The 12,240-nt window shown below is 37.3% G+C and overlaps 1 long non-coding RNA gene across 2 annotated transcripts; it reads right to left on the bottom strand.

Moving 5' to 3' along the window:
* Positions 1-3,977: 3,977 nt before the first annotated feature.
* On the bottom strand, positions 3,978-11,527 carry LOC120014581. 2 transcript variants are annotated; one of them, XR_005471584.1, is made up of 6 exons: positions 10,793-11,527; positions 6,453-6,527; positions 6,205-6,303; positions 6,025-6,083; positions 4,391-4,607; positions 3,978-4,308 (listed from the first exon to the last, which is right to left on the bottom strand). It is a non-coding gene; the product is annotated as an uncharacterized LOC120014581 (long non-coding RNA). The 2 variants fall into 2 exon arrangements; XR_005471583.1 differs by lacking the exon at positions 10,793-11,527 and having other exon boundaries at positions 6,453-7,540.
* Positions 11,528-12,240: the final 713 nt, after the last annotated feature.

Below are 12,240 nucleotides of genomic sequence, written 5' to 3'. Positions count from 1 at the left end.
AAAAACAACATGAGAACCATATTGATGGTACACATACTATATAGCATATCATAAATGTGCGCAAAAAGTAACTGTATTTGTTAAATAAAATGAGGAGAATAAAGTACTACCCTCAATTTTGACAAAGTGAGGAACGCAATCGGAAGCAGAGCAAGCACTGGTAGAGGTATTTATTTTGACAAAAAGCAAAGCAAGCATTTGCAGATTTTGTAGATACAAAAGGCTATAAAGACAACATGAAAACAATACAACAAAGTTATAGGAATGAAATTTCAGAAATGGAATTTCGTTCCACACATGATAAATGATTCAATTGAGTAAGAACAATGTGCAACCATGACATTCACACCCACTTTAAGGCATTTATTTATGAATTCTAGCTGTTAGATTTCTTATACATTTTTGTTTCCTTCTCCTTGGTTCTGGACGACGTCGTTTCACTTATCATTAAACCTACATCGTTTTACTTCTGTTAGCCATTGGCTGATTTGATTGATCACACATTATTTTATTGTTTTCTTTTGAACGAGTCGACCTTTGGTCCTCTTCTCTGTTATAAGGTTGTCTTCTTCTTCTCTGAAACTCACATTTTGTAAGCTCTACAACTTTGCTTTTATGAAATCCAATTCTTGCTTGTTTGCCTAAAACTATTTCATGGTATCGGAGCAGGTTACAAGGAGTCAAACTCAGAACCATTCTCTTACGAATCCAACACCAGAAATGACTTCTGGAAATCCATCTACTCAAAACCCTTCTTCTTCAAACCCAACGCCAGAAATGGTTTTTGGAAATCTTCCTACAAGTCCTTTTTGAAACCCATATTACTTCACGCATTCTGACACTTACCGGAGACAATTACCATCTATGGAATAACCAACTGGTGACTGCCCTCAAAGCGAGGAACAAGATGGGTTTTGTGAATGGTTTACTCATTCCACCAAATGAAGAAGATCCAACTTACCAAGATTGGGAACAATGTGACAATCTTGTCAAAACTTGGATGACCAACTGTTTTTCAAAAGATATCTTGGTAAGTGTTTCTACTTCTAGCACTGCTCATGAACTTTGGATTGATTTAAGGAATAGATATTCCTCTGCAAATCCCACCAAGGATTTTGAAATAGCTAGAGCTATTTCCAATATCAAATGCTCGAATATTATGCTCGAATCAAGACACTGTGGGACGAGTTATATCAGTACAAGGAAGTGGCTTCATGCAAATGCGGGAAGTGTACTTGTGAAATCAGCAAGGCCACTTTGATGCAACAGAACAAAGACAAACTCATGTAGTTCCTCATGGGCCTAGATGATTCTTATGAGTATGTATGTAACCAAATACTGCTGATGGATCCCCTATCGGATGTGAGCAAAGCATTTGCCCAAGTTGGGCAACTTGAAAGGAAAGCCTCTGTGACAAAGAAACAAAGTTCAAACAATACTCAAAAGGAGCCCAACACACAAGAAGTCATGACAATGCAGGTCACTGGCAAACGCTCATCAACTGGAAACAGAGATTTCAAAAATGGGAAGAGAACTAACTCAGACAAAGACAAGTTGTTCTGCAAATATTACAAGAAGACGAACCACACGGTAGATAAGTGCTTCAAGTTGGTAGGATACCCTGCAAACTATGAAATCTCCAAAAGACAAAAGATGGGGAATTCCAACTTTAATGACAAAAGGAGCATCAACTAAGTGGAATCAAATTTACAAAATCATCAAGGATCTTCTATGCGACTGTCAGGAGATCAATGCCAGCAGCTACTGGCATACATTAAGGTAAATATTCCAACCACAGATTCTGCTAACCACACTGCATCTGTCTCGGTTGTGGGAGGTATGAAATCTTATTTTAACTGGATTATAGACACTGGTGCTTATGATAATGTAGTATGTATGTTGGATTATTTGCATAACTATCATGAATTGTATGACTGTTTTGTGACGCTGCCTGATCGTAAAAGATATAGGATCAGTCATGTAGGAGACTTAAAATTGAAATCTGGTATCATACTGACAGGAGTTTTATGTGTGCCAGACTTCAAATTAAATTTAATTTCTGCAAGCAAGCTTTTTACAAATCGAAGTCTTGCATTGATTTTCACCCAAACTTCATGTCAATTGTAGGATTTAACCACATTGAAGAAGGTTGGGATGGGATCATGCATGATGATTTGTATTACCTGCTTGAAGACTTAAAGCTTGAAAAGAAAGTTTTTGCTATGACCACCTCTACCTTGAAGAAACAATTCTGGCATGCTAGACTAGGACATCCTTCTCCTAGAATATCTGAAATGTTAAGTAAAACCATGACTAAGAGTTGTAATGATTGTAATATTTGCATTTTATCTAAAATGAAAAGGAAGACTTTTGCTATTAGTGAGACCAAAACTATTGCACCTTTTGATATTATTCATATAGATACTTGGGGACCAAACTCACAAATTTCCTTTAGAAGGTTACAAATATTTCATGACCATAGTTGATGATTTCACAAGGGCTACCTGGATTCTTTTAATGAAAACCAAGTCTGAAGTCAGGAAACACTTAGAGTACTTTGACATGTATGTAAAGACACAATTCAAGACAAAAACTAAAATCATTAGATCGGATAATGGTTTAGAGTTTAATATGTCTGAATTCTTTAACAGAGAAGGCATAATACATCAAAAAAAATGTCCTTACACACCCCAACAAAATGGGGTGGTAGAAAGGAAACATCAACGTATTCTCAATGTTAATAGAGCATTGAGATTACAATCTGGCATACCAGACCAATACTGGAGTCATTGTGTTCAAGCGACTGTCTATTTGATAAATAGACTTCCTTCTAGAATTTTGGACAAGAAAAGTCCATATGAGCTTTTATATAACAAGACACCAGACTATGACATGCTTAAAGTCTTTGCTTGCCTTTGTTACTCTAAAATTCTGAGACATCAGGAATCAAAATTTGAAGCAAGAACCAAGGCTTGCATCTTCATAGGCTATCCTAGTGATGTGAAAGGTTAAAAACTTTTAGATTTACAAACTAATGAAATTATTATTTCCAGAGATGTTACTTTCTTAGAAAAAAAAGCATCCTTTTAAGGAACGAAATGTAAATGATTACATTAACAATTTAAGTGAACAAGATAGAGGAGATAAGATAGATAAGACCAATAAAGCACCTACATCTGAACCAAATAATCAAATGCATAAAAGAATCAAGAAAATTCCTACATATTTAAATGATTTTGATAGTAATGCTGTTCTGAATTCTAATTTTGATTCTTGTAATAGCATGAAATCTGTCTCCTTTAATGCAGATACTAGTGCTGGTGTTCATGCTGCTAATGTACATTCTATATCTTTTAAACACTTTCTAGCTGCAATTGAATCAGGACATGAACCTAAGAACTTTACAGAAGCATCTAAGTTACCATATTGGTGTGAAGCTATGAAAAATGAGATTAATTCCTTGGATGAGAACAATACTTGGTCTGTGGTAAAACTGCCTAAGGATAGAAAGGCCATAGGATCCAAATGGATTTACAAAATAAAATATCACCCTGATGAGACTATTGAGAGATATAAAGCTAGACTTGTGGCACAAGGATACAGTCAGACTTTAGGTTTTGAATAACAAGAAATGTTTGCCCTGGTTATTAAAATGATTAATGTGAGAATATTTTTAGCTTTGGTAGCCTCCAATCAATGGTTTGTGCACCACTTGGATGTGCATAATGCCTTCTTGAATGGAGATCTTAATGAGGATGTTTACATGAACATGCCTCCTGGTTTTGAATCTCATCATTCAGGTTTTGTGTGTAAGCTAAACAAGTCCTTATATGGACTTAAACAAGCTTCACGTCAATGGAACCAAAAATGTAAAGATGCTTTGCTCAAGTTTGGTTTCATTCAATCTAAATGTGATTATTCTTTGTTTAGCTTCACTAGGAATAATGCAAAAGTTTTGTTACTCTTGTATGTAGATGATATGGCCATTGGAGGAAATGACTCAGAATTAATAACAGAAGTGAAACATTACATTGGCACTTTTTTGAAAATTAAAGACCTAGGAGATCTAAAATATTTCCTCGGTTTGGAAATACACAATAAAAAGGCAGGTATGACAATATGTCAAAGAAAGTATATTTTGGATTTGCTTCTTGATGCCAATTTCAAGGATTGTAAAGCTGCAAACTCTCCTATGGATACAAATGAAAAACTGTCTTTACATCATGGCCAAACACTTGAAGACCCCATGCTATACAGAAGGTTGATTGGGAAGCTGATGTACCTTACCCTCACCAGACCAGACATAAGCTACAGAGTGAACAAATTAAGTCAGTTTATACGAGCTCCCACTGATCAACATCTCAAAGCTGCTTATAGAGTGTTGAGATACCTCAAGGGGACAACTGGACAAGCTCTATTTTTTCCTGCAGGAACTTCCACTGATATCATATCTTTCTGCGATGCTGATTGGGCTACTTGTCCAGATAGCAGAAGATCCACAACAAGCTATACTGTCATGCTTGGCAATTCTCCTATGCCTTGGAGATCAAAGAAACAGCAGACTGTCTTTAGATCCACAACTGAGGTAGAATACAGGTCAATAGCATCTGTGACCAATGAATTAGTCTGGATAAATACTCTTTTCAATGAACTGCTCATACATGTCAACAAACCCATTCCCTTGTTCTGTAACAACAAGGCTGCCATACACATTGCCATAAATCATGTGTTCCATGAGAGAACCAAGCACAAAGAAATAGACTGCCATTTCATAAGAGAGAAGGTGGACAAGAAACTCATTGAGTTGAAGCACATCCGCACTCAACACCAGCTTACAGACATGCTCACCAAACCTTTGGCGGTTGCTCAGCTTCAACACTTCATGTTCAAGCTCAACATGATTAACCATGTTGATCTTGAAGGGGGATGTTAGATTTCTTATACGTTTTTGTTTCCTTCTCCTTGGTTCTAGACGACGTTGTTTCACTTATCATTGAACCAACATCGTTTTACTTCTGTTAGCCGTTGGCTGATTTGATTGATCACACATTATTTTATTGTTTTCTTTTGAACGAGTAGATCGTTGTTCCTCTTCTCTGTTATAAGGTCGTCTTCTTCTTCTCTGTAACTCACGTTTTGTAAGCTCTACAACTTTGCTTTTATGAAATCAAATTCTTGCTTGTTTGTCTAAAGCTATTTCACTAGCTGGATACCCTTTCACTATTTGGGGGATTCTCCATTTACATTGCAAGAGAAATTTGAAAAGGGTGTATATGACAATGTCACTTTCTTCTACCTATCTTAAACTGTATTGCGAAAAATGGGTTACAACTTGGCTTGATATAAAATTTGTGATCCATCATCCCATGTGTGAGTCAACTTCTCAATAATGGCTACCCGTTTGTTACCATTCTATAAACTTCTCAATAAGGCTTATCTTATAAGCAAATTCCAAGTACTGGTTTTGGTTGGCAAGTTCTTGGAAGTGGAAAGTGCTTCATGATGTATGGGAAGAGCATTAGTACACCAACAAAATGGGATAACTGAAATCCATATTGTAGGAATTCTTTTCTATTTATGCGGGAGATGATGTATATAAAAACAAACTAACAGATGAGATGCATGCAGGCAGCAGCTGCAATAACTCAGAAAAAACAACTGGAATATCGAGTAGCATATCAATGTGCAAATTCTCATGACAGATAGAATAACGTATCTCACAAAAGACCCATTAACCATAACCAAAATCCTTTATAAGAAACATGCTAATAGACTTAGAATCGCATAGAGTTCAACCAAGACTCCAAAAGCAAAAAGAAATGCGAAGGCCGAAGAAAAGAATATGGTGTTCTGGTATTTCACTTCTAAATTTTATTCTTAGTTAACTATACTACGTCACTCTCTACACCTAATGTCCACTTCTTAGAGAAACCGTCAATAAAAGAATATGGCGTTTTTGATTTCCTGAATGTAAACAATATGTCCAAAAATGAAGTTCATAAAACGATTATAAATGCAACTAACCTTAGTTGGAGAGCAAATCGTGGACGGAAAAGTGCCTGTTAAGGATTGCAAAGACAAACCTGCATTGGCCAATTCGAAGCTGTTAATGATTCTACAGAATTCTTCAACGACAAAGAGGGGGTGTGGGGTAAGAAAGAAAGCAACAAAGAAGTTCATACACATGACTTGAATGGAAATTACCTCAGTTGTAGTGACAATTGTGGACGACAAACTCAGTGTTCAGTGGCCCAACAACGAACTATGGCCAACAACAATCACCAAGAATCAAACGAATGATGCCTAAATTACATATATCAAACAATCCAGACAACACGATGACTGTGATTACACAAATCGATATTGCAGACTACAATAATTTCCAAAACATTTGACGACCAATACTTGCACAAATGTTCCAAAAAAATTACTCCCGAAACATGATTAAATACCTCTTTCTTGAGTTCTTTGTCAATCTACAGAGACCCTAGGCAAAATCCCCTTTCATTGCCAGGAGAATCGTCTCTCTACAGGAACAAAAAGAATAACGACAACATTGCACATATGGTCCAACAAAATCATAACAGCAATAACGATATAGGAATTGCAATATCTATGTTATTGATGATCTCCCTACATTGAAACCACATAAACCATAACCAATAACTGGTACGAACTGAATACCCAACCCACAAAAGAACCACAAACAATGAATCCCACAACAACAGAAAGAAAGGGTGATAGAGAAGAAAAAGCAAAACAACCAAACACGTTCCAACAGAACGAAACACAATCAGGAAGCACAAAAGGCGAGCTAAAGAATGACACCAAGCTGAAGAAGAAAGAAAGAAGCAAAAGAAGCTCCCGTTAATTAAATGAAATTAAAATCAGGGGATGTAGATACCCGAATCTACAATTGTTGAATAGTCAACGTCTTTATACAGAGACCTTTTATAGCAGGATCCTGTGAAACAAAGCAAGGATGAGGTCAAAGAACTTGGGCACCTGTGGGGTACCTGTTAAAGAACCCCCGACGCTCAAGTCAGTTAATCGGAATCAGGTTGGTCAAAACAAAGATATAAGAATTGTAAAGTGTAAATATTGGTATAGAAATGGTAGATGTAGGATGCAAGAGAGCTGTGAATGAGTTGAGGGTTGAAGAAAATGAGAGAGCAATAGGTCTAGGAGGAGAGGACCTTTTATAGTGGAGTAACTTACCGACCAAGGCTGACATACTGGGTACTATAGTACAATTCACAGGCAGATATGGGAAGGTGGTGTCGAATGTCAGGACACGTGGCCTATTTTGGTTGGTTGAGGTCAGAGTTGAACAGTGGTCAGGAGGCTCGGTGTAAGGAGGTGGTTGCAAACTGTTTGATACGATGTGCTAGGCTGTTCGATTTGTCGGGGTCAAGTTCGACAACGATCTCAGACGACCGTTGTCGTAGGGCAGCCAAGTCAGGATAGGAGATAGTGGTTTAGGTGTATAATCAATATGGTACGGGACGTATGCATGTACTAATATATGTATGAATATGGTGTAGGATGCATACCTGAAGCTTGCGTGGTCTTCGTCTATTGACGATCAGTTACGTTGAACATCTCCGGCTTGTGTGCCCTTTTGTGGGCCGTTGAGGGCGTTGGATGCAGATGGGCTTGTGCGCCCTTTCATGGGCTGCCGAGGGCGTTGGATGTAGATGGATTGATCTACCTTCGTCCCATATTGATCGAATGGGTTAGCATAAATTGGTGTTGACGGACTCAGATTGCGTTGGCCGTTATCCAATATTGCTGGTTGAGTCATATGATGGTTTTTGGCCATTACAGGGGACAAAAGACATCTTCAAATTAAGAAAATATATTTGTTACCAGAAGAAAAAATAGAATGTAAACATAGGTAGTCACAGCATGCTTAAGAAATAGTTCATTTAGCAAGGCAACTCAACCGATGAAGCTCAAGGAAGATAGGTAGTCACACCATGCCTAAGAAATAGCTCATTTAGCAAGGCAAATCAACCGATGAAGCTCAAAGAAACCTTACCTTCGTTGTGCGTCGACAAACAACGGAAGAACGATTAGGAAAAGCACCGGAATAAAGAACTTGTAAGCACTCTCGGTAGCAATACGAAGTGGAATAACTGACCTCGATCGACCGTTATACGAAAACAATCGGCAAGAAAGAACTCAGAATCGATTGACAGAAAGCAAGAAGAATGATTGTCATATAAGATCAGCTCCATGTGCTTTGGTAGAGACATCAATGCGAGGCAAGAGCTGAGATGCATGAATCGCAAAACTACCTCAAACGTCGTCGTTTCGAGACCTAAGCCGAGGCAATAAGAGGCGAACGATGTCCAACACACGCGAGTAGGTTAAAAATTCTGAACTCGCTAGGAGGAGGCCAGAAATGCACCAATTATACATACATATATATATATATATATAGACGTTGTCGTTTTGTGACCTAAGCAGAGGAAATAAGAGGCGAACGCGAACGACGTCCAACATGCACGAGTAGTTTAAAAATTTTGAACTTGCTAGGAGGAGGCCGAAAATGCACGGATTATACATATATAGATTATATAATATTAGTAATGATAATAATTAAAAGGACTTGTATGTATATATGATACAACATATACATAATGATGCTGATGATGACCTCCCAATTCGGGGGTGGCGTGCCTTGTAGTAAAAATATACATGTAAGTGTCATGTCCGTTGCCAATAATAATAGTTGCAATAAATTCAAGGGACCTTTAATAAAGGCTTTGGCAAAACCTATTGAAAGGAGGAATGATACATCTAGGGCTGGGCATGGGTCCGGTCGGTTGGTTATCGGCCCTACCCGACCAACCAACAATTCTAAATATTCAAAACCATTATCGTCCCAACCTTTATGGGTCGGGTGATGGATGGAAACAGTCTTTGTCAGTTGCGAAATGGGTTGGTTGTTGATAACAACCGACTCCATACATGCTTGAAATACCTGTGTGTGATTGTGTCTGTATTAAAAAATAAACACAAACTTAAATTACTTAATGGTTTAATCCTCCACATATCCTGATAATGACATGCATATAATATAACATCAAATTTATAATTATCCGAAAAGAATATTCTAACTGTTAAAGACTTCAAATTCAAGTAATCAACTAGATAACTAATCAAGAATTCAAGATTCAAGAGAATAGAGATTAATGAATTAATCCATTCAATTTCAAGAATTCACATCAACTCATATAGTTATCATTTATCAACCAATAAAGCATTAAAGCATAAGCAATTGATATTTGAGAATCAATGAATCATTGCCTTGCAAACTGCAAAGCAAAAATGCTAATTTCAATCATCCAAAATCCAATTTCAATCCCAAACTTCCAGTAATCGATCCATACTTCCAGCCAAATGCAATTATATTATGCAAGTAATCACTAATCAGTAGTTGTAGTTCAGTACCACAAAAGAGAACATTTTAAGTTTTTAACAACTTAACTACTCAAGAATGGTTAAAGTGTTAAACACGACAACTACTCCACTAATCCAGTAGGACTCCACCACATCCATAGTTCCACTCCCACACTCCACACTGCAGTACTGCACAACGACTATCCACTCTCCAAAGTCCAATTCAGTAGGTAGTTGTAGACTAGACTTGTAGTTGTAGTACACCAGTGAAATGTAAATATGTAATGACATGATCAAATCATCAAAGTGACAATTGCTATATATACTTACAATTATAAATGAGAATGACTCATCCAAAATTCCAAATTACTGAATTAGAAAGCAAATCACATCAGCAGGGCAGCAACTGCAGCTCTAATCTAATTGATATTTGCAAGTCAGAAACAACTACTGGAGCTCTAAAACAGGAACAAAAATAGCTCTGCAAAAACAAATTTATATTAGATATACATTAGTTGGTGGTGGAAGCTTGTATGGATGGATTGGCAGCTGAAGTACTTGGTAGAGGCATTCCTTGAAGATTTTGAGTTGATAAAACCTCTGAAATTTCATAAACCAAAACATAAATGAACACATGAAGTAATGAAACTATAATTCCATAAAGCTCAAATAACAATGTAAATTGTAAAGGAATAAAGTATTGAAAGGGTACCTTGTTCAACTTCTTCCAAGGTTGAATAAAGCTCCAATTGAAGTTGAGTTGGATCCTTGTAAAAGCTATATCCATCCTCCCTGAGCCAATCACTTGTGCATACCAATGCCTTCACCATTTTAGAAGTTAGACAACTCCTAAAAGGATCGACAACATTTACCCCATACTAAATGCACATTCGGAAGCTACACTAGAAATCGATATTGCAAATATGTCTTTGGCTATCTTAACCAAAATTGAGAATCTACCCGACTCCGCTTTCCAATATTGCAAAACCTTGAATTTATTCTTCTTAGTCGACTCTACGTGAGGTTCTTTCAAGTATCTATCAACCTCATCACTTAGTGCAACAACTTGGTTTGCCCTTAGAGATTGATGAAAATCCACCATATCATCCTGATCTTCTCCATAAATATAATCACTATCATCCTCTTCATCTCCACCATCACCATCACCATCACCATCACCATCGATTGGTTTACTTCTTCTAGGCATCATGTCTCCATATTCTCTGAACATATCATGGAGCATTTGTTTTACCCCATCTTATCTTTTTCACCGCATCCTCAATCATCCCTAACTTCTTTAATTGGAAACCCAAATAGTCTAACTTGCACCTTGGATTAAAAACTACCACAAGATAAAGAAAGCGGTTCACATTCTCCCAATTACCTCAATATTTTTCAAACTTCTTGTTTATGTTTTTTGCTACGTTATGCAATGTATCTTCAGCTGGCTTCTTCATTGCAATATTCAACAACACTTGGATATTGAGCAATTGTTTGAAAATCAAGTGCGAGGTGGGTGTTTTAAAAGCACTCAATTTGAGGGTTGCTTCATAAAACACCTTCAAATATGAGACACATTCAGTAGCATTCATCCAATCCATATCATCCGGGCACCTAGAGTTTTTACGATCCTTAAAATAGTCTTGAAACCTCGAGTCTAATAGACTTAACACCTTGGAAAACTTCAAAGCTTGCTCCAACATAATATATGTGGAGTTCCACCAAATACAAACATCCATATATACAATTGGAAGCCCTTCTATACCTTCATTATGAGCAAATTCCCTAAATTTATCTAACCTTTACGGTGATGATCTTACCCACTTAACCCCCAATCTAATCCCTTCAATTGATTCATTCAAAGCAGCCATCTGGTATTGTACAATCAAATCAAGGATATGACAACAACACCTCATATGCAAATGAGCTCCAGCTAACACAAGTCCATTACTTCTAGCAAGCCTTCCTTTGAAAATATCAATGGCCTTATCATTAACTGATGCATTATCCATCGCAATTGAAAAAACCTTTACAATCCCCCAATCTCCTAACAAAGACTTCTCCAAAGCTTTGGCTATGGTTTCACCCTTATGGTTAGTAATTTGACAAAATGAGAGAATTCGTTCCAATCATCATCTATAAAGTGGGCAGTAAGCACCATGTAATTAATATTCTATTTAGATGTCCAAGTGTCTGTAGTGAGAGACACTCTTGCACCACCACACAATATACTTTTAAGTTTTGCCTTCTCTTCTAGGTATAAATTCATGACATCTCGAGCCACTGTCTTTTGTGAAGGCACAAGAAATTGAGGGTTTAAAGTTTGACAAAAAGCTTTAAACCCGACTTCCTCTTCCATATTGAATGGGAGCTCATCTATCACTATCATCTCTACTAGTTTCTTCCTAGCATACTCTTTATCATAGTGTAATGGAACAAGCTCACCTTTGGGGTCTTTTGTCAACAATGGTTGCTTAGGATCACCCTTGTCCTTTCTAACCGAAGAGTCCGAGCAAGCATTGAACACGTGATGCCTCATATTAGTTGATCCATAATTCTTTGACCCGCAAGGATACTCCTTATCCTTGCAATAATTGCACACCGCCCTCGAGGATATGACGTATGTGCCATCTTCATTCTTCTTGTAATGAAAGTAATTCCACACTTCAGACTTCTTTTCCCGGCTTAAAGCTTGTTTCTTGTGTTGGTTGAGTCACACTAACTTGGGATGGCTGAGGAGGTTGAGGTTGAGTAACTTGACTTTCACCTTGATGTTGAGGACCTTGAGATTGAGGTTAAGTTTGTAATATCCCGTCCCAAAATAAAAAATAT

This window comes from Tripterygium wilfordii, chromosome 14 (genome assembly GCF_013401445.1).
Source record: "Tripterygium wilfordii isolate XIE 37 chromosome 14, ASM1340144v1, whole genome shotgun sequence".
In the NCBI taxonomy this organism is placed as follows: Eukaryota; Viridiplantae; Streptophyta; class Magnoliopsida; order Celastrales; family Celastraceae; genus Tripterygium; species Tripterygium wilfordii.
Note: the sequence above shows the minus strand (reverse complement) of the source record. Positions and strands in the feature narration are given on the sequence as shown.